General features: G+C 36.7%; 1 protein-coding gene across 5 annotated transcripts in view; it reads left to right on the top strand.

Moving 5' to 3' along the window:
* TRPS1 (transcriptional repressor GATA binding 1) overlaps nt 1-22945 on the top strand; it is a 261099-nt gene that overhangs the window by 157348 nt on the left and 80806 nt on the right. The window lies entirely within an intron of this gene.

Raw genomic sequence — 22945 nt, 5'->3', positions numbered from 1 at the left:
GAAGAAACAAGGCCAAGCTTTGAATTTATAGTCTGCAAATTTTCATTTTTAAAAACAAACTAGTTCCTAAGGAATGCAGATTTTTTTTAAAAAGGCAACCAAAACCTAAAAAACTTCTCTCCTTTTTTGTCCTCTTATTGCTTAAAAAAGTACATGAACATACTGTTTTTAAATTTAGTCTTTTAAAAAATTGTCCTCATGCTGAGTTCTTGTTTGCCAAGTTTCAGCTTGGAGAGAATTTTTATAGCTTTTATAAAACCCTGAAAATAGAAAATTTTAAATGGAAATGCTTACACACCCTTAGTGATGGCCACAAATCTTGCCACTTTTTGAGAATGAAGGTAATTTTTTAGTATTTAGGGATGGTAGCAACAAGTTGACGTGATAGTTTCTAAAGGACAGAGCTTTTGTTTAGTCATATGTTAGATATGTTACATTAGTTTATCATATTAAGATTTTTGTACGTTTTGTATGTGATATAACGGTTTTAAATTTTAGAGTGCATTTGTCCTCCACCAAATATAGTTTATATGCAGAAGTATGTCTTATCCATCTTTTTTGATATGTCACCTATTATTTAACTTGGCTAGCAATTTAACTTGCAAGTGATTCACCCTAGAAGTTAGATTTGTTGTAGTTGAATAAGCAGTTGTCCTCTCACTTTTATCATATAAACTGAAGAGTCAATTGCCCTTTGGAGAAATCCAGAATATGTCAGATCTTTGTTTGGACCCTGTGGGTCTTTGTTAGCTCACAACTCTGTCATAGGGATTTTAGGCAACTAGAACCACAGGTGTCACTCTAAAATTGATAACTTGTTATACTGCAACCAGAGTCAATTTTAGATTGGAGAACAGAAAGAAAAAGACAGGAAATGATTGAAGCTTTGGGCACAGAGAAAGGGCAGTGCTGGAAAGGGCAGCACCCAATAGCAGGGAGCGTTGATCATTTTTGCATGGACCAAAACAAAATTGAAGAAGTACTGCTGACCAAAGGCCAATAAAATGCACACATATCATTCTGCTGAGGTTGTCTCCAGAGAAAAATATTTCTTAGCAGCAGTGTGATTCTTTTGAACAATATCTGATCAAACAGCATTTTAGTAATGTAGAAAATTTATAGACATCTACTAAATTTTATTCTAGCAGATAATCCACATTGAAAGAGACAAAAGTTCATGTTTTACCTAGAACCTCTCCGTGGCTCCTTTTCTCCACCAGAAAGACAATAATTTCATATTTGGCAGAAGTTAATGCTTTTTAAAGTTCTTGACGTGTATACTCTCTGGAAGAAGCGACCTAAAAGGAAAACCAAATAGTTTGATAAAGGACACCTGCAAGGAACAAAACATGTAAAACAAACTAAGACTAATAGTCCTTGAGACAAGCGCATGAATTAGTGATGAAATATTGCTTTACTACATCCTGAAAATTCTTTACATTTATTTCTTGAATTGAATGAAGCTTCCTAATATCTGTGTCTGGAACTAATTCTGATAACCTTGGCATTCAAAATGGAGATAAAGGATAGATAGCTTTCCACAAAACGCTTCAGTATGGCAAGAAGAATTATCTAATATTGATAAATAAAGCAACATGACATCTGTGTTGAATTCCAAATTGACTTGTTGAGCTGTGTAAAAAGGTAAAAGAAGGTGCTTGTTTTCAGGATGTGAAATCCATTGGGAAAAGCCAAGGTCAAAGGTGAAACGTGACTCAGTGCCAAAGATTTTCCATCTTAATGAAAATCTCTTTCAATAAAAATTGACAACTGAGAAACAGTGTCATTGTTAGAAGTTCAATGTTCTTTTGGGGGTCTATCAGACAAAGCCCCAGATAACTGACTTTTATTAATAGATAGCTTAAGATTTATAGCTTAGGAAGAACAGATTAATAGTTTTTGGAGTAAAGCCTGAATTATAGAGGGATGACCTGAGCCCTGGCATGAGTGATCAATCAGTTCAGTGTCTGCAACTACACAATTTTAAGAACTCTTAAAAGGCTCTTTGGCCACTGAAAATGCATTATAAAGGATAAGTCCATAACCAGCCAAGTCTGGAATATATGTTTATATGGCTATACAGATCCAGTGTTTCTTTAAAAAGTAAAGCAAAAGGTATGACACAGGTTGGTTTGCTGTTACTTAGGATATGTATGATTGAATTGAGCTTTGAAGAATGGACAAGCCTGAGATCAGTGGGATGTGCTGGGTAAAATGTAGATGCTGGAGGAGGATGCACAGAGGCTAATCTGAATCCAGGATATTTTTCCATTTAGGAAATAGAGTTGGAGGCAGGGAGGTAAACAATCTTGAATACCAAGCTAAGAAATTGAATTTTACTTGTTAATCAGGGCGCAACTGTTGATGTTTTGAAATGAGAAAAATGTTTCATGCAGATTAGTCCTACTGCAATATTGGCAGGAAGGGTGGAGGTCAGCGGGAAAAGACCTCTGGAAACCTGTTGAAGAACGAGTATTTCCAGGGTAAAGCTACAGCAGGCAGGACAGCAGAGTGGTGGCCTAGGCATTGGAGATAAAGGCAAAGATGAAACACAGATGGAAGGAAAATTCCTAAGGCGCTGTGAGACACTGGATATTGAGTGAGAGAGAATCCAAAGAGCGAAGAATCACTCATGTCAAGCTCAACCTACTAGGACATCAGCGGATTCCGTATTTGTTTTCTGTAACTCTCTTCTCAAAATGGATCAGCTTCTTTCAAACTTCTCTAGTGCAAATTCTGGTTTGGTTACTTTTCTTCTCTGTAAAATGATAAGAAGATTAATTAGTCTTGAAGGAACCATTTACTACATTGCAGATGATTAGAAAATTGACAATACCAACAAAAATTGAATTGGATTCTTTAGGTTTAATATTTGGCCTAAACTAACGTGTTTCACCTGCCATATGCCACACTCACGAATTATTCCTGAGATATTCACCGAACCTTTCCCCACACTTAGCAGCGAATTCATTAATGACAGGTATTTATTTTTTATCTGTCTCCATAGCCTCAACCCTTAATTCCATTCCTAGCACTTAACAGATGTTCCATAAATGATGATTAAAGGAATAAATAGAAGCCTAGTGTGATTTCCCAGTTTTGCCTGGAGTAGGTCCTGCTCCAGTAGGAACTCCCGTACCTCTTTAAAGAGATAATATCAGGAGTTCGGCTTCAGGGAGAACACCTCGTAGACTCCATTTATCATCACTTTTCTAGGTTGTTGCCATACAGGAAAAAAAATGATCTGACACATTTCTTTCCAGCCTTACACACTAACACAGTATAAGGAGCCACAGAGAGGAATTTTAAGATTTTTTAGGGGAGAGTATTTGGCCAATATGTTTGTTTAATTCAAGAGAAGGAAAACCCCAAATGCTACCTAAACATCAACTCACGATTCCAAACATTTTAGAAATTATCTGGCAAATTTACTTAGAGTCCAAATGTTTCCAGGATGTGCAGAAAGATGCCCCAAAGTCTTAAGTACCCCCAGGGAAAGTAGATCAAAGGTTACAGATCATTTAGCCTCACTTCCGAAAGGATCTGGCCTCAGAGTTTTGCAGTAGTGAGCAAAAATTCTAGAAAGGTCTGGGTTCAGAAACCATAGCAAAGTTACAAAAAGGTTTTCTAGCTTCTGTTTCTTATGCCATTCAACAAGATTTGGAAGGAAATGCAGCCAAATTTAGTGGTCGTTACCTGATGAAAAACAGACATCCTTTGGATTATCCTCAAACAGCACTGAACAGAACTAAATGCAATTAGAAGACTCCACGGAGACCAAGATGGTGGAGGAAAGCAAACTGATACAAAATATAAGTTCACCATGTTAGGTAACTCATGTGTTTCAACATGGTGTTATTAGAGACGCATTAGAGAAATTTAGTATATCATGAAGTGCATATTAGTTTCCCCAGCTGAGGACAGTACTACAACAGTATTTGATAGAAAGTGTAGAGAATTTTTATTTCAGTCCGCTCTAGAAAGAATGGTGAAATTCTTGAAGCTGTGTATGATGATTCTCTGTTAACATTCTTTGTTCAATCTTTAAAATGGCATTTGTTTCTCAAAGGAAAGTTTGTGCCATCAACATTAACTCCATTATATTTGTGATATACATCAAGTTTGATCTTCGAAGTGAAAAAATTCTTTGTATATCTTTGTAGTAAACACAGATTTCGTTCTCATTTTGAACATGCGCTAATTTCTACATGAACTGAATTTCTACATGAACTGGGCATATTGACTTAATTTAAATAAATATGCTAAGGTGGTCATTACTATTCAAGAGACACCAATGTTCTGCTTTTTTATTTTAGACAGGCAAGTTGTTAGCATTTTTTTTTTCAAGGAACAAAGAACAAAAATTATCTTGATAAGAACTTGTTTCTGAAAAGCTAGGTTAGCTCTTCTGCACACCAATCATGAATGACAGTACAATTTAGTGACTTAAGCAGTACATTAGGATTCTCAGCCTAGGCAGAAGCTTCACCCTCGGGCCAGACCTATATAATAGTTGTAAGAAAATGATTTATGTGTTGTAATAAATGTTACTTCTCAATCTGTTTGCTTGTTCAATGGTTGAGGTCCCAAAAGAAAAGGCCTATCTCAAATTAGGACTGGCATGTATTATCTGTCAACTTTATATAGTACTGTAAAAGTCATTCAGCTGACAGTAATATTAGCGGAATGTTTTACAGATTTTTTGTACTGTGTGAAGCTTTGTATGGGTGACGAGAGACTTTGGTTCTGTGGTGCTCTGTGGTCCGGGATAAAGTTGCATGTAGATGAGTTGTTTCTGTGCTTCTCTGTAAATGAACATCTGGCTCACATATTGATTCCATGTGTGAAAATGAGATCAGCCCATATAATGACCAGAATCAATCAGGCTTCAGCTGAGGAGTAACATACACTGGTCTTGATTTGTTAGACAACCAGAATTGGCAGCACCTTGCATAATTTGGCACCAATTGACAAAGATTAGGCTGTTTGGGGGCCCTGGATGGTTATTAATTTGAAACCCCCCTTAAATATTTTGCAGAGTAAAATCAGCTGTAACTTATTTGTTCCAGCCCCCTTCTTCTCGTACGAGCCCTAATTGTTTTAGACAAACGAGCGAGCTTGCAGCCTGTTCACTTTACACATGAAGACATGAATTCTTTGATCCATACAATATTCTTTAGCTCAACCTTGGAGCTATTTACTGAGGAGATTTATTTGCAGACAGACAGTAGAACAGTTCTCTGTGACTAGAAATGAGTACAGCTTCTATGTGTTTTCAGCTCAAGTTTCTGCTACTTACTGTAAGGGAGATAAAACTAAGCCATCATTATTTTTAACCCAAGTCATTCTTTTTAAAATATAGTTTTTAAAACTGAAAATGAATTAGACTCTCGACCTTTTTACTTTTTCCTCACAGGTTATATTTACTAGATCACAGATTGGACTCAGAGAATCACCAAATACTATTTCTTATTTTGTGATTTGAGTAATCACTAAGAAAAAACTTGTGAGATTTTAAAATGGGACAGGCGTTGATTGTGAACATTTTACAAATGTGTCTCACTCCTTAATTCCAGGCACAAATAAAACTGTGTTGTATGAACACTAGTTAGTTCAAGAAAAGCGATAGCTGTAATCATCAAAATCTACTTTTAAACATTATTACTGCCAAGTAGTTTTAAAGATACACACTCATTTTCTTTGAATTTAACTAGTAATGTTTAGGTAAGTATCTAAACCAATATTTAATTTTTTCTCCAATTAAATGAGAGTTATTTTAACAGTCTCTCTAAATGCTTTATATATATGGGCCAGGCAATGTAATAGTAACAATAACAAGATAGTTTCATAACTAAGCCTTTCTATAATGCCATGAGATATGAATTGAACTCCATTAGGACTGTTTGATTTCTACTTACCACAGAAGAGAAAAAAAAATGATGTTTGATGAACAAAATCAGTTCTAGAAGTGGATTTCAATTCTCAATTATATTTGACAATAAATTACTCAATTGTAGTCATCTCAGAACTTAATTTGCTGAGCCTCTAGATAACCAGCATATGAAAAGTCACTCCCCTGTTTTTTTACCCCATTTTTCCCTTACAAATTTGTAGGTCATTAACATTATTTATGGAATTATTTCCTTTATATTTCTTTTAATTTAATTTTACCAATAACTTTTAGAAACCTGTGAGTAGCATCATATAAAGCTTTGTAGTTCATTAACAAGATAAATAGCTTTCACTGCAAATAAATATTTTGACTCCAAAAGAAATAATGGTAATTAAATGTTTTATTTTCTAATATACATTTTTAAGTTGTAGATTAATATTGACAGATTTTCAAAGCCATTATAGTTTTGAAGTTTTTCCCTTTCTACCCATATACAACTTTCAAAATTAGAAGTTATAACTTTTAGAGGAAAACATTTCAAACACTTAAACATACACATTAAAAAAAAATTGTAAGCTTCTAAGTGTAAACATGCATTCAATCTATATGTCCTATGTTTTCACAGTCTTTCAAATTGCCTCCAGAAGTCTTAAGACCTGACTTTGGTAAACAAAAAGCTCATGAGTTTGTGCCAAATGCTTTACAAGATCATTTTACAAAAATTGTGAATAGAGACATTGGAACCAAATGCATTCTTCTAGTGGGTAGTTAGGTCATTTGTTATTTGTAAAAATTAAAAGCGTTAGAAGAAAGTTTTAGAGAAAGAATGCTATATGTAAGTAGAAATAGGTAAACCAGAAGGCTTTATAATTTCAGATCATTCAATGACAAAGTCACACACAACACCTGTTACAGAAGATACCCTATCAAGGTGTCATGTGACATCTTAAAAAACTGGTGAAGTGTGTGTTTTTCTCAAACATGAAAAAATTTTAGCACGTAGGTTTTCCCATCTCATTGCTAGCCACAGGTAAGAATTCTTGTATATTAAAAATATTACCACTGTGATTTCAAAAGTGAGACCAAGTACTCTTATTGGAACATGTGATAATTTACTGTCTTGTCTACACTGTAGGTAAAACCGTGTTAACAGAGACAGTACTTAACCATGGATTTTGTTATATTTCAAGCATGGTGTAGACAGCTTTATATTTCACAAGAACTTCTTTATTTGTCTTTTGTGTACGTTTGTTAATTTGGTATAATTCTTTCATTGAAATAATACATACTAATTGATAATGACAACATTCAGAGAATTCTACAGAATTCTACAGATGTCTTGGAAAGGGCTGTCTTTCATTTATTTCACTCTTATTTATATGAGTGTTTGTTTGATGTGATATGTTTTTACCAGGATGACAGATGATGTGGTTCTCTATATGAATATGAAGATATATATATGCTATGCCTTATAAAAATGCCAGCCAAAGCCCTTCCCACAGCTGCTGTGCATTAAAATAAAATGTTATCCTGTGATGGTGTTACAGTCAGATATTTTCTTACACCTAAACAAGAGTTTTCATTTTATTTTCTTTATGACATAATCTTAATATATTTTAACTAGCTAGTTACAGAATGAATCCTTGTTGTAAAAGGTCATATATTTTCAAAAGCAACAATCTTTTGTGGATTTCAGAATAAATATGCCTAACATTATAATTTCATGGAAAGTGACTCAGTGCTATCAATATAACTCATAATCATATGGCCTGACTTATGCTAGGAAAACTATTGAACCTGCCTATTCTACCACTTACAAAAAAACAACCAACCAAACACACATACACAAGTGTGTTTAAAGGTAGGGCAAGGGCGAGTTCTCAGTTGGGTACATTAGGTTGTGTGCATGAGGGCAATGAATGACATTAATTTTACAAAGATAGTTCAAGTTTTAATTGCAGGGGAGTTGTGAATACTCTGAAATAATCTGAACTTTATTTTGTAGGGAGTAAGAATGACAGCTCCTGGACTTTGTCCCATCCATGTATCATTCTATAATTGATTTACAAATACATTTGTGGACAATGACTGTTTCTATAGTAGTCCCCCGAACACTCTAGAGTTTCTGGACTCATTGTGCCTAGTTCTCATTCCCCTTGGCTTGGACATCTATGCCCTATAACCCTTCTTCCTACAAGACAGGCTGAAAACAGACTAAATAATATATTTTCAAATAGTCTAAGTAAGATGTAATACAGTTCTGAACTTGGAGCATTGTAGTGGAATTGAAGCCACAGCACTTTGTAACCAATTGGATGCCAGCAGGAAATGAGAAGGGTTTGGGGAATGAAACAAGAATACAAGGAAGTTAACCTGCCTTCACAAGACTGTAAGCACGTTGTGCGGGAAGTATGTAGAATTCAGTTGACCAATCTAATGAAACACACATTTGGGGATTTTACACATGCCCTTGGAAAAATATGTAAGTTATTGTCTATAATAATAAGAGTGCATAATTTTCGTTCACAGTCACAACAATACCAAATAAGGGGATAACATGGTTTTCAGTGAGGTAACAATTTGATGGTTTGAGTTATACCGTTACTATATTAAGAAAGGAATGTTCATTCTTTTCTATCAACTCAGAAATAACTCCAGGATCAATCAGGATTACGACAAAATATGTATTAAATACTGGTTTACATCTTTGTTAATACATGAATACTTATTGCTCTCTTTCAAAGTTATTTTTAAACTCTTAGTTTTGTCAACATTAGTTATAATTTTTCCAAAGCCAAAGGAACTTCACGAAATCTGGCCTAGCCTTCTAATTTTTAAATAAAACAGAATTTTATTGTATATTCAATTTGAAGGTTTAGGCTCTAACATACCCTATATTTTGCTCTATTTCAGGATATTTACATTTCCTTTATTGTAATTTTTGTTCCTGTATTTTTTAATAATTCTGGTGTTTTTCTTAAAATGTAGAAAATAAATCAAGATAGCCTTACCCAATTTATGCATAGTCTTAAACTTTTTACTATTGGTAAAATGTGTTTTTTTTTTTTTTTTTTTTTTTTTTTGAGACGGAGTCTCGCTCTGTCGCCCAGGCTGGAGTGCAGTGGCCGGATCTCAGCTCACTGCAAGCTCCGCCTCCCGGGTTTAGGCCATTCTCCTGCCTCAGCCTCCCGAGTAGCTGGGACTAAAGGCGCCTGCCACCACGCCCGGCTAGTTTTTTTTGTATTTTTTAGTAGAGACAGGGTTTCACTGTGTTAGCCAGGATGGTCTCGATCTCCTGACCTCGTGATCCACCCGTCTCGGCCTCCCAAAGTGCTGGGATTACAGGCTTGAGCCACCGCGCCCGGCAGCCTTCTCTATCTTTGATGCCTGTGCTTAAGAAAACCAAAACTGTAACTCAGAGAAGAGGGTCATGACTTAATTGATCTTGCCCCGAACTTGTGATGGTATTTTGTTCTGTTAAGAAAAAAAAGGGGATTGAAATCTGCATCATATCGACATTGTGCCTGTAATCTTCCTGATGATTCATTTTTAGCTCACCTTTAAACCATGTAGGATGATGTGTTTCCCACATAGTTAAGTATGTGTTGACTATATAATGCTAAGAAGGTGGACTTGATAAACTTTGTTGATGGTAAATCATGGACGATGTCAAGCAGGAGGACAAGGTCAGATGTGCATTTTAGGAGTTGTATCTTGTTGGCAATGCAGATGGACTGGAATGGACAGCAACCAGTGTCCAGATATGAGGAGATCAGTTATAAATCAATTGAAGACCTTAATAAAAGCAGTAGACTAGATTTGGAGACGTAGAATAGGGGTGGGTTTCATAGAAATTTAGGAGGTCAAGTTACCCAGAGTCGGTGAAGATAAGATACCAGATGTGACAAACAAAAATGATTTTCTATTTTGGCTCTGGCTGACAGTATAAAGAGTTGTACTATTTACAAAGATAGGGAAATAAGAAGTAGCAGTGGGTTTTTTGTTTGGTTTTGGTTAGAGGACTCCATATAGTGATTAATGATTTTATTTTTCATGAACACTTTGAATTTCACATGTTTGAGATCCAGGTTTTAATACTGTCAACTGGTGAGAATATGGGTGAAGATATTTTTGTATGATCTTAAAAATTTGAAAATAGAGAGGTTTAAATATTAGTTGAAAACTGGGCACACTTGAGATTCCTTAGGTTTCAAAGTTAACACTAGTTTGTAGATAAGTAGCTTGTTGCCATTATACTATACCATCATTTTTACGTGCATGCTTATCTCCCTACTAGCAGGTGTACACCTTGAGGACAGAATTGTCTACCTTTTTTTCAGGTTCTCTACCACCTAACATAGTAGCTAGAACTTGGGCATTGGGCCTGCTCAGCTAACTGTTTAGTGAATGAATAAGTAAGTGAATATGTCGTAAACAAAACAGGCATGTAGAATGAGAAGGAAGGAACCCTGGGGAAAATATGATTTGAGATTCTAGTATTATTTCTGAAGAGTGGTCAGACAACTTTGATGAGAACCAGAAAAGAGTAGTGGGGATCACTGAAACCAAGGGAGGATAGAGTCACAAAATCAGGAGTTAATGCTCATGACGTTCATTAAGCTCCCTCCACCCAAACCCACGATGAAATAAATTACCCTATAGAAAGATCTACATACACATGGGAAGTATGTCTGGTTCATTTAGGATGAAATTTGAGATTCCTTATCATTGTCAAGAATAGATGCCATTGCTGGACTATATTGTCATTAAAACCAAGTTTATCATCTAATATTCAACTCAGATACATGACTGAAAACCTATTCCATGTTCTTCCACACATCAAGTGATAAACTGGCAGCAAGGTTTAAAAATATTGTTTCTATGTCTTTAGAAATTTTTTGAAGGTACAGTTGTTCAGTGTGAAGATTTTTACAGAATTCAGTAAGGATGGATTATAGTATCCTGAACATTTAGTTGCTTTTGTAATAATAGAGGTGGACAACTGAGACAAATCTAGACAAAATCTTACACTGACTGTTTTGTAACGACATAAAAATGATACTGAACTTTTTGAGTAACTTAAGAAATAGGCCGGGCACAGTGGCTCACACCTGTAATCCCAGCACTCTGGGAGGCCAAGGCAGATGGATCAGAAGGTCAGGAGTTCGAGACCAGCCTAGCCAACGTGGTGAAACCTCGTCTCTACTAAAATTACAAAAATTAGCTGGGTGTGGTGGTGCGTGCCTGTAATCCCAGCTACTTGGGAAGCTAAGGCATTAGGATTGCTTGAACCTGGGAGGCAAAGGTTCCAGTGAGCTGAGATCACGCCACTGCACCTCAGCCTGGGTGACAGACCGAGACTGCGTCTTGGAAAAAGAAAAAAAAACAAAGAAAGGAAAGAAAAGTTGATCACTCTTCAGAAATAATACTAGAAAAGAAAGAAATTCAGCATTTTTCCAGATGTCATCATGCCTTAACGTAGTATTACAAATTAATTCACATTGTGTCCTAGCTCCCCATATTCCTTTAGTTGTACTAAGTAGATATATTGCTTAGACACAGCAAACAAATCCAATAATTCCTCTTAATCTGTGTTTATTCATTTTTTAAACCTACAAGAACACTAAAGCAGCATTTCTTCTGCCCCAAGGAAATAGAATGGAAACACTTTAAACAGACCGATTCCATTACTTAGAGAAAACTGCCTGTTTCAGGAGACAACCCCTGGCTTGTGGTTCTGATTAGGGCTCTAATGTTCTTGTTGATTTTAACTTTTTTTCGTGTTGTTTATTTAGAGGTAAAATCTGATCTGTAAGAGATCCCAATTTGAAAATCTTTCTTAGTTTTTTTTAAAATTGAAGATTTTGTGTTCACCAGCTACAGCAGGGGTCCTCTAGATGGTAGGATGTTCATAAGAAAGAGAAAGGAAGGAAAGAGAAGCCCAGTATAAACACACAAGAAAGATATTGGCCACTGGCAGTATTATTTTTTATGTAGCATTATGAAAACAACCAATTTTTTTTTAAAGCAGCACAATATATTGATTCATCCATAATGTGTCTGTATCATTAATAATAACCTTACACTTTCTGGGAATTTTTACTCAAGAATCATAAAAACTTTATAAGTGGACAAGAATAATTTTAACAGGCAGTTTAGGAAATAACCAAGATGCCTATGCTTTTTGAACCTAGATAATCATTGTGTCAAAGTAACTCTTCATCTGTTCTTTAGTTTACTCTTTTGTTAAATAAAAATAGAGATAATAGTTATATCATAAGTTCTGCTTGGACAAAAATATTGTTAAATGTCAAAAATGGCATCTGATTTCTGAGAAATTTTGTATTTTTTTATTTAAAAGTACTTCATTTTCCAAAGGATTTAATAAACAGATTAAAAGGATCAATGAACCTTTCCATTTTTGGAAGTCTATTCTGAAGTCTACCCTGCCTCCCAGGAGGTAGCTGCCCTGTGATAGAAACAGGTTACATTATTACAACTTCAGTAAACAACCAAGATTAACTCACTTCTGTCTGGGGTTATATTTGTTTTCTATTAGTGACAAGAAGTTTATTTATAATGCATCACGTTCCCATCAACTAGGGCATTTCTTCAAAGAAATACGCAGCCTGAAGTTCCTTTGGTGTTTTCAGGCAAAGTTTGATTTTCTTTACTTTGTGTGACACTAACTTTCTCTTTCAAATACCTTAACTTTTATAGCTACAGGATTCAAATATATATGCATAGCTTCTACTACATTATATAATTTTTCTGGCTTATTAGTTTCCATATAAGTAAATTTTAAAATTCTGGAGTTACTCTCCAAGATTAAAACTGAAAACGTCAACAACAAAAATGTGTGTTGTTGTTGGAAATATTCCTATAATTGAAGCCAGTGAATCAACTATATATATATATATATATATTTTTTTTTTTTTTTTTCCTTTCTTTCTTTTTTGAGACAGAGTCTTGCTCTGTTGCCCAGGCTGGAGTGCAGTGAGGTGATCTCGGCTTACTGCAAGCTCCGCCTCCTGGGTTGACGCCATTCTACTGCCTCAGCCTCCCAAGTAGCTGGGACTACAGGCGCCTGCCACCGTGCCCGGCTAATTTTTTGTGTTTTTAGTAGAGATGGGGTTTCACCATGTTAGCTAGCCAGGATGGTCTTGATCTCTTGACCTCGTGATCCACCCGCCTCGGCCTCCCAAAGTGCTGGGATTACAGGCGTGAGCCACAGCACCCAGGCTACATACATATTTTTAAGACAGGCTCTCACTTTGTCACCCAGGCTGGAGTGCAGTGGCATGATCTCGGCTCCCTGCAGCATAGACTTTAGAGACTTAGGCGATGCCCCCACATCAGCCTCCCGGTATCTGGGACTGCCGGTGCACACCACTATGCCCAGCTAACTTTTTTGTGTTTTTTGTAGAGATGGGGATTTTGTCATGTTGCCCAGGCTGGTCTCAAACTCCTGGGCTCAAGGGATCCACCAGCTTTGGCCTCCCAAAGTGCTGGGATGACAGGTGTGAGCCACCACGCCCAGCCTGTGATTTATTTTGTAACTTTATTGGTATGGTACGGCAGTAGTGCCTGTTGTTCTGCCTGTATTACACCTGTCCATTGTTTTTCGAGTTCTTTTGTTAGCCTCTTACAGTTTTCTAATCTTCCTCATCATCTGACTAATATTTCTCCATTCCTGATGTTGTTAAATGACCCTCCCTACTCCTCTCCTATCCTCTGCTTTTTGGATGCCCCTAATCTGCTGAGGACTTCAAAACCAGAAATTTTAATATCACAAGAATGCGCCGGATTGGTATATGCCCACAATCAAAACCCAGGCATGGGATCGATGCCCTTTACAAAGGCTTATTGATGCAACATAATTTTAATCTCTGATATTTTTGTGTCATATGTAATGTCAAAACTTGGGTGAGTAGAGGGTCTGCTCTTTGAAACTGAGCAACATGAATCAGAAAAGCTACTGAGGTCACAAGGTTGTTCCCTAAACAGAACTGGTAGAATTATCCCTTTCCACTTTCAGTCATGTCTCTGTTTTTCTTTTGTGTAATTTCCTCTGGTTTTCAGAAGAATTAGAACTTGAGCACCTGGAGCCCATTTCTGGACTCGATAGAAGCCCCAAATATGATAAGGGAGTGGAGGAAATAGATGTTTCCCAAGGCAGGGGTCCCCAACCCCCAAGCCATGGACAGGTACCAGTCTGTGGCCTGTTAGGAACTGGGCTGCACAGCAGGTGAGAGGCTGTTGAGGGAGCATGATGGCCTGAGCTCTGCCTCCTGTCAGATCAGCAGCTGCCTTAGATTCTCAGAGGAGAGTGAACCCTCCTGTGAACTTCACATGAGAAGGACCTAGGTTGCATGCTCCTTATTAGAATCTAACTAATGCCTGATGATCTGAGGAGGAACAGTTTCATTCCCAAACCACATCCCCCATCTGTGGAAAAATTGTCTTTCACAGAACCTGTCCCTGGTACCAAAAAGGTTGGGGACCGCTGTCCTAAGGCACAGATGAGAACTGAATAAAGGTACTGTGTTCACTCAGAGGAATCGTCCCATAAGCAAAGTGAACATATTTGATTCCCATATTTTTTAACCTTCATTTTCTGGTATTAATTTTTCCTCTTACTTTGGACATACGAAAACACTACTTGAAATAAAAGGTACATTTGAGTATCAAATTTGGTAATTTTTAGCATCATAACTTTAAGCTGCAAAACTTGGGGTAGGATGTATGTATAAGAATGATATTAGTTTTAAATATACACATAGATATATATTCAAATTTTATCTAAAATGGAGATACAAATGTAGAAAACTACTAACTGTTGTAATAAATATTAATCAGAACTTCATGGTATAGACTACTAGTTATTTTGAAAGAGTCAGAATTCAGTGAGTTTTTTGTTGTTGTTGTGAAATTGGCATTATCTTTCTTCATGACATTTAGAAATTCACACTACCTTACATTTTTCGTGAGAATTGAAATAACCAGTAAAATTGCTGAGAGAGGAGTTTAATTGACAATTTTTTTCCCCTGGCACTTTATAGTAAATGATAGCCTTATATGTTTCCGAATGAAAAAACAATGTGCTTGCATCTTTTTTTAAATAAACAAAGTCGTTATAGGATATTACTCACATTTGCCTTCTTTCTGCCTGGAATGATTTATTTTTCTGTCTTTTTATATTGATATAGTGAAAACATTTACTTGTTTGCAAAGGAAACCGTATCTGGATGTAGGCTGTTTTTTTTCTGTGTTTAATAATTGATTGTTACAGTTAAAGACTATATTGCTGATTTCCATAATACTATGGGTCTTTAATTTGAAAGACAACCCATTGGTTGAAAAGAGCTTAGAATTTGGAGACCAAAGAAATGGGTTCAAATTGTGTTTCTGCCAATTAGTACCTGGGTTCTATTGATAGTTTCTTAGGCTTTGTAAGTTATAATTTTGTTTTCAACCTAGGATAAATAACACCTATTATTGTATAATTATTTTAAGGATTAGATCTAATGGATTTTTAGAAATTGCACAGGATTTGACATATTGTAGTCAGTTGCTTAACTAAGTATAGCTACACATTTATCTTTTGAGCCATGAGAAGCAGTGGGGGAACTGAGGGGGTTCTAGTGGTGGAAAGAAGACTGAAATCATTGACTTTAATATAAAGTGACAAATGGAAATGATCAGCCAGGAAGACGACTAGGGAACTCCAAATACACCCTTTTTGAAAATGTCTGTTAATTCAAGCAACACCATGCTCAATTGAACTAAAAATTTGGATTGTGTAGAATTTCATTTGAACAGTAGAATTTTGTTTGAACAGTATGATAAGCTCATTAAAATCTATCACGTGTCTTTAACCTGATCCTCTAGTTAATTCCATGTGTTTTCCTGTGGCCCTTTAGTTCTGCAAAAGACTGGGCTTGTAAAGACTTTGATTTCATTTTTTTTTTTAACAGATGATGGCAAAAGATATTTAGTAGCTAGAAAGGTAAACTAATCCTATTTTTCATGTGCAGTCACCCTCTAATGTAAAGGAGTAGTTTTCAGTCTTCAAATGGAAGATATTCCAATGTCAAATTCTTTAGGAATAGGAAAAAGGGTTCCGATGCAGTGAGTGGCTAATTTATATATGATATAAATTTATATATAATTTAAATATATATACATATATATGTGTATATATACATATATATGTATATATATTTCCTCCAGTTTCTGCCATAATTTGGCTTCTCCTTTTCTGACATAAGATCTATCAGACTATAGTACAGGTTTCATCACAGAAGTAAATAACAGCATGTTTCCTTGGGAGCAATTGAACAACAGAATGAAACAGTGCTTACTGTTTTTTGAAAGTTGTGTCAGATTGTCATGGTAATACAGAGTTGCATCATGTTGTCATAGTAACCAGAATTATAAAACGAATTTAAAGAGGATGAAGAGATACCCTGTGATTCCTTTAACTTTAAAAATGTTGTTCTACTGCTACTTCTGTTTATTTTGCTTCCTTTTTGTAAAATGTGTCACACTTTTATTTTTTGTAAAAGTAGCCATGCTACATCCTCTGCATGGCTAGAAGGAATGATGGAAATTTTTACTTCTTCCCAAATGAAGAGTTGAAGCATCCAAGTTTAAGTCATCCCATTCTCTTTGAGCCAGGTAAAATTCCATGTCAGGAGCACATCAGATACATTGCTGTGTCAAAACATGCCAACTCTGAGCAGGGAGGAAGTTCCACTCCGAGTGGGATGAAAAGGTATTTCACCTTTCTTAATGATTATTCATAGCTTTTCTTTCAAGCAAAAAGCATCCTAATCTTGCTATGAAGAAACAGCAGTATTGGCCGGGCGCGGTGGCTCAAGCCTGTAATCCCAGCACTTTGGGAGGCCGAGACGGGTGGATCACGAGGTCAGGAGATCGAGACCATCTCTGGCTAACACGGTGAAACCCCGTCTCTACTAAAAAATACAAAAAACTAGCCGGGCGAGATGGCGGGCGCCTGTAGTCCCAGCTACTCGGGAGGCTGAGGCAGGAGAATGGCGGAAACCCGGGAGGCGGAGCTTGCAGTGAGCTGAGATCCGGCCACTGCATTCCAGCCTGGGCGACAGAGCGAGACTCCGTCTCAAAAAAAAAAAAAAGAAGAAGAAACAGCAGTATTAAGCTTTGGGAGCCGATTCATCAAACTGTATTGGAACTGGGATAATGTTGTTTTTTCTCTTTAATTAGAATAATTTAGGTCATTATAATTCATCAAGAGGTTAAAAGGTGACCCTTGAGGTGAAAAACTAATTTCAAGGCTAAATCATTTCTATTATTCCACGAGACAGAGAGAAAAAAAAAATAGGCTTACAAGTTAAGTTGAGACTTTTGTTGCTGGAGCGCATCCAATAACTAATTCTACAAATAGTAATAATTGAAGAAAAATACATTTGTCAACTTTGAAGTCTTGCTGAAATCAATTGTTTTAAATATTCTTTCTCTTAGTTCCTAACCTCTTGGCGTAAGCTATTTGCTTTCGTTCTTTTTGTTGCTACATTGCCTCCTCTCGACTTGCTTTTTAACAAACGCTTTAAGAGCCATACAAGTTGCAGCAAGTTTTAGGCATTAATAGTAGCCAGGTAGTATAATACTATTTTTAATGAATGTCTGTTTTCTATTCTTTACTGTGCTTTCTTTGGAAAGAGGCCCACGAAACAAAGTATTAAGAAAACACACCACTGCCCTGGAATGTGTGTATTAGCTGCAGATTATTTCCTATTAGCAGATTAGCTGCAAGGCTATTGGCTCAGAAAGGTCTTTGAGAGTATTTTGTTTTGTAACTGATTCAAGCCATGGGAGAAAATTGCCACCATGATTGGAAAGAAGAATTAGCTACTGTTGCCATGGACACTGGAGTTCACAGTCCCATTGTTGAATCTAGTGCTTCAGAATGAGATGTCCCAGCAGGAGTTCAAGTTTTGTTAATGAAATGATCGAATATATTTTTTTCAGAGCTGTGACAGAACCTTTTGAAAGATATGTGGAATATATTTTTTATGGAATTTAGAGTTTCCTTTTTAAATCACTGTTTTCTTTCCAGTAAAATAAAATAATTCCATGCTCTAGCCCTCTATGAAAACTAATGTATGCATCTACTTAAATATTTACCTTCTTATTACATTCACATTTATACCATATCTTTTAAAATTACATGTAGTTTACATAAAAACTAATATAAAATTGCAAATGTTTAAGTCAAATTGTTATAATGTCCATGCCAATATGCTTTCTAACAATATAAATTGATGATAGTAACTCATGTTGAATGCAACTTTTATTTTATTTTATTTTATTTTTTTTGAGACGGAGTCTTGCTCTGTCGCCCGGGCTGGAGTGCAGTGGCCCGATCTCAGCTCACTGCAAGCTCCGCCTCCCAGGTTTACGCCATTCTCCTGCCTCAGCCTCCGGAGTAGCTGGGACTACAGGCGCCCGCCACCTCGCCCGGCTAGTTTTTTCTATTTTTAGGAGAGACGGGGTTTCACCGTGTTAGCCAGGATGGTCTCGATCTCCTGACCTCGTGATCCGCCCGTCTCGGCCTCCCAAAGTGCTGGGATTACAGGCTTGAGCCACCGCGCCCGGCCGAATGCAACTTTGGGAGGCTGAGACGGGCGGATCACGAGGTCAGGAGATCGAGACCATCATGGCTAACACGGTGAAACCCCGTCTCTACTTAAAAAATACAAAAAAACTAGCCGGGCGAAGTGGCGGGCGCCTGTAGTCCCAGCTACTCGGGAGGCTGAGGCAGGAGAATGGCATAAACCTGGGAGGCAGAGTTTGCAGTGAGCTGAGATCCGGCCACTGCACTCCAGCCTGGGGGCGCGGTGGCTCACGTCTGTAATCCGGGCACTTTGGGAGGCTGAGACGGGTAGATTACTTGAGGTCAGGAGTTCGAGACCAGCCTGACCAACATGAAAAAACACCATCTCTACTAAAAATGCAAAATTAGATGGGTGTCGTGGCGCACGCCTGTAATCCCAGCGGCTTGGGGGGCTGAGGCAGGAGAAACACTTGAACCCGGGAAGTAGAGGTTGCAGTGCGCTGAGATCACGTCTTTGCACCCCAGCCTGGGCAACAGAGGCGAAACTGTGTCTCAAATACATAAATAAATAAATAAATAAATGCTTCATAGAATAGAAACAGGATAGAATAGTATATTAATGCTACCAATATGTTTTAAAGGCTATATGCCACGTGACGTGCAGTAGATTTTAGTCTTTAAAACTGGAAAGAACTCATGGAAGTTTAGCAGCTTATTATGGTAACAGGCTGAAAACCTGTGAGTTCAAAGATGGGCCCCAAAATGTTTTCACTAACAGATCTTGCTAATAGTCCCGTGGACAGATATTCCGGTGCAGGCTAGAAGCCAAGCCTAATGCACTTCAAGAAGAACTTACACACTTGACCAGTCTTTTAAAAACGGTATCTTACCCCTCCTATTCATCAAAAATCCCTTTGTCTTGGCCAGGCAGGGTGGCTCACACCTGTAATCCCAGCATTTTGGGAAACCAAGGTGAGCAGATCACTTGAGGTCAAGGGTTCAAAACCAGCCTGGCCAACCTGGTGAAACCCCATCTCTACAATAAAATACAAAAATTAGTCAGGTGTGGTGGCACACTCCTGTAGTCCCAGCTACTCAGGAGACTGAGGCATGAAAATTGCTAGGACCTGAGAGATGGTGGTTGCAGTGAGCTGAGATCTTGCCACTGCACTCCAGCCTGGGTGACAGAGTAGGACTCAGTCTCAAACAGAAACATAAAACGTTCTGTCTCATTATCCTACTAACAATACTGTTTTGTTCACTTAGTTTTCAGAGAGATGTAGAGTCCATTCATATTTTTGCCACTAACTGATCATGTGACTTTGGACCATTTAATTATCTGTGCCTCAGTTTCCTCATCTATAAACTAGAATGACAATAGAGTTATTTTTATCGATTGAATTAAACCTGTACACACACACACACACACACACACACACACAGTGCTTGACACCCAATAAATAACAATTGTTGTATTCAGTAACTTTTGGTGGCTCCCTGTTTCTGACAAAATGTTTAGATATTCTAACACCGGAACCCTGTCTATGACTGCAAAATGATCTGCCTCTTTAATTAACTCCTGAAAATGTATCTCATTATTGTCTGGACACACGCCAAACACATTTCCTGAACATTTTTACCTCTGAGTCCTTGTTTAGCGAAGCCTCCAACCAAGAGCACTCTCACCCCTCTGATTCTGCCTAAGGTCAGTATTTTCTTTAAGACCTACACTCTTTGAAGTATTTCCTGACTAACCAAACCTCACGCCTCTGGATGTTTTGTTTCTTATCTCAATAGTTTTTTTTCTATTCAAATTTTTAAACATGTATTAGAAGCCAAGTGGGAGTTAGTTTGAAATTAAAAGACCCTTAACCTTTCGTAACGATCTGTCTTCCTGGGTATATTTCATTTATGAAAATGTTGTTACAAAAAGAAAAGCCATATCCCTAGGATATTTGCTTTCCACAAATTTCATTTATCATAAAAATTTGTATTAACTCATTTGTATTTGGATTCATTCAGATACAAATTGAATGAATCTGAACCTGTCATTGGCTTGGTTAACTTGTTATCTAGATACTTACTGTTGTATAATGATTCCAGTGGCCTTGTTGCTAACAGGTTCTCAGCAACAGGGGGTTGAGGGTGGGCAGCAGTATCAAGCTTGCTTCCTTCCTTCCTCCTTCCCTCCCTCCCTCGCTCCCTCCCTTTCTTCCTTCCTTCCTTTCTTTCTTCCATCGGGTCTCGCTCATGGCTCACTGCATGCTGGAACTCCTGGGCTTAAGCAGTCTCAAACAATCCTCCCTCTTCGACCTCCTGAGTAGCAGGGACTACAGGCACGCGCCAGCACTCTCCGCTAAGTTTACCATGATTCCTTCTGGTAGCACTGATGGGAAGACTCTCAGGTTTAAGCCAAAGCTAAAAAGACAAAAAAGCAAACCAATTGCACTTCAGGATGGAATGGGTAATGATCTAATGCGCTAACACCCTGTACATATTGCCACTTCTCTTTCCATTGGAATATCTTGGAATTTAAATCCCATGTAAATAAATGCAAAAACTCCCTTATTTGGAGGTAAAGTCTGGCAACATCAACTACCTATGATATTCTGAAAGAGGAAAAGAGAGAGACAAAGGTCTCCTCAAACATAATAGTGAATGACAAAGCTACAAAAGAGGGAAATTGGAATTGTCTTTGTCAAAGTCTAATTATTACAAGGTAAAGGGTTTAGATGTCTCCTTAGTTTGTCTCCCATTAGTACCTCAGAAGGGGAGTAGAGAATTGTTACCATAAACTGACATCCTGAGTACAAAATTGAAGAATTTTCTGAAAAATCAGAATTCAGAATATATGTCCCAGTATTTTGTTGTTGATGGTGTTTGGTCCTTCATCCCGTGTGTTTCGATAATTGTAGAAATAGAATATTATAAATGCAGAGAATCTTTTGAGTTGTGTATTCAAAGAGCTGTAATCTATCCTGGATTTAATCTGAATAAAGGAGCAATCGTTTTCAAATTTATAAAATAATAAACCAGTCTCCAAAATTGTGGGAAAACATTTTTCTAGTCCTTGATATTAACTTAAAGGTAAGATTCTTAAGAAGATAATCACAGTTTCAAAATTCAAGAGATGAATTCTGTGGTCCAAGCCCATTGAATTCTTTGGGCTGATCCACCTGTGAATGTTAGCAACAACAATAACAGACAAAAGGAATGACAACAGAAAGGGAGACAATTGACTGAGACACAATATGAAAGATCAAAATGTACTGGTTATTGTACTAAATTTATAGCTTCTTCTAGTGTATGAATTTATAATGTAGAATTCCAAATTATTAGAATATTATTCATTAGCCCTATTAGAAAAAGTTATTTTTGCATGCATGCAAATTACATGTATTACGTGCATATGTGTGTATACAGTAGATTTTGTATGGATCTTAATGTGTGGGTTATAATTTTCAGAGAACTTTAATAAATGTAATAGCATAATTAGCTATGTATCTTTATCCTCTTATAATAAAGCTATTTTAAATTATCCTCAGGTTAAAGAAAAATTGGAATGCAAAGAGTTATTTCACAGTTTTACTTTCTTGCTTACTATCATTTCTGGATTTTATGAGAATTGAGACATTTAAGAATTCCCTGTAAAACTTGGTCTTGCCCTAGTAAAACTTCCTTGTCTTGGTAAGATAAAAAGTTTGTTTGACAGAACCCTTGTGTATGCCTTGCACTGATATCTATTATAAAAATACAATTGTAAAACAAAATGGAATAAAATATAGAGATAACCATCAGCCAGATATCACAAACATTATTTCATTTGTGTTTTCTTCTACTCTTACGTTTAGCTAAAAAAGAGACATTGAGGATCAGTAACTTTTAAAGGAAACAAGCAACACAACACATTTTTATGTATGGCATAAGAAATGGCATATTAAAACCATTAAGTTTAAGATGGATCGAGAAACCCATATTTGAATATTGCCATTTTACCATTTAAAAATGGTAAGATATTATTTACCTGTTCTTTAAATATCTTTACAAAAATGATTTGAATGTCTTTCAGAAAGCCTTGACTTTAAAGGGGGTATTTTAAAAAGCCAATTTCGTGCTAATAGGGACTCTAATAAAGTAGATTTCTAATAACATTTACCATCCTCTCCAAAATATCATGTGTACATTTTTTTCATCCTGCCAAAAGCCACTCTTCGCTTTGAATTTAGAACATAATGTGGCCTCAGAGCATTATAATTCTTGATCTTTTGATACAAATAAATGAAAACAAAATGCACACTGTTTAATTAATGTTTACAAATCCAACTCTTTATTAGTAAACCAAGAAATATGTGATTTCTGAACCAAATTCTGCCAGACAATGGTATGCAATAAAATTTTTAATTGGAAAAGATTTCATACTGCACGAAAAATTGTTGTTTTTTTTTTCTATAAAG

The sequence above is a fragment of the Trachypithecus francoisi genome, unplaced genomic scaffold (assembly GCF_009764315.1).
Source record: "Trachypithecus francoisi isolate TF-2019V2 unplaced genomic scaffold, Tfra_2.0 Lachesis_group7, whole genome shotgun sequence".
In the NCBI taxonomy this organism is placed as follows: domain Eukaryota; kingdom Metazoa; phylum Chordata; class Mammalia; order Primates; family Cercopithecidae; genus Trachypithecus; species Trachypithecus francoisi.
The sequence above is the reverse complement of the archived record's forward strand: the minus strand, read 5'-3'. Positions and strand labels throughout refer to the sequence as shown.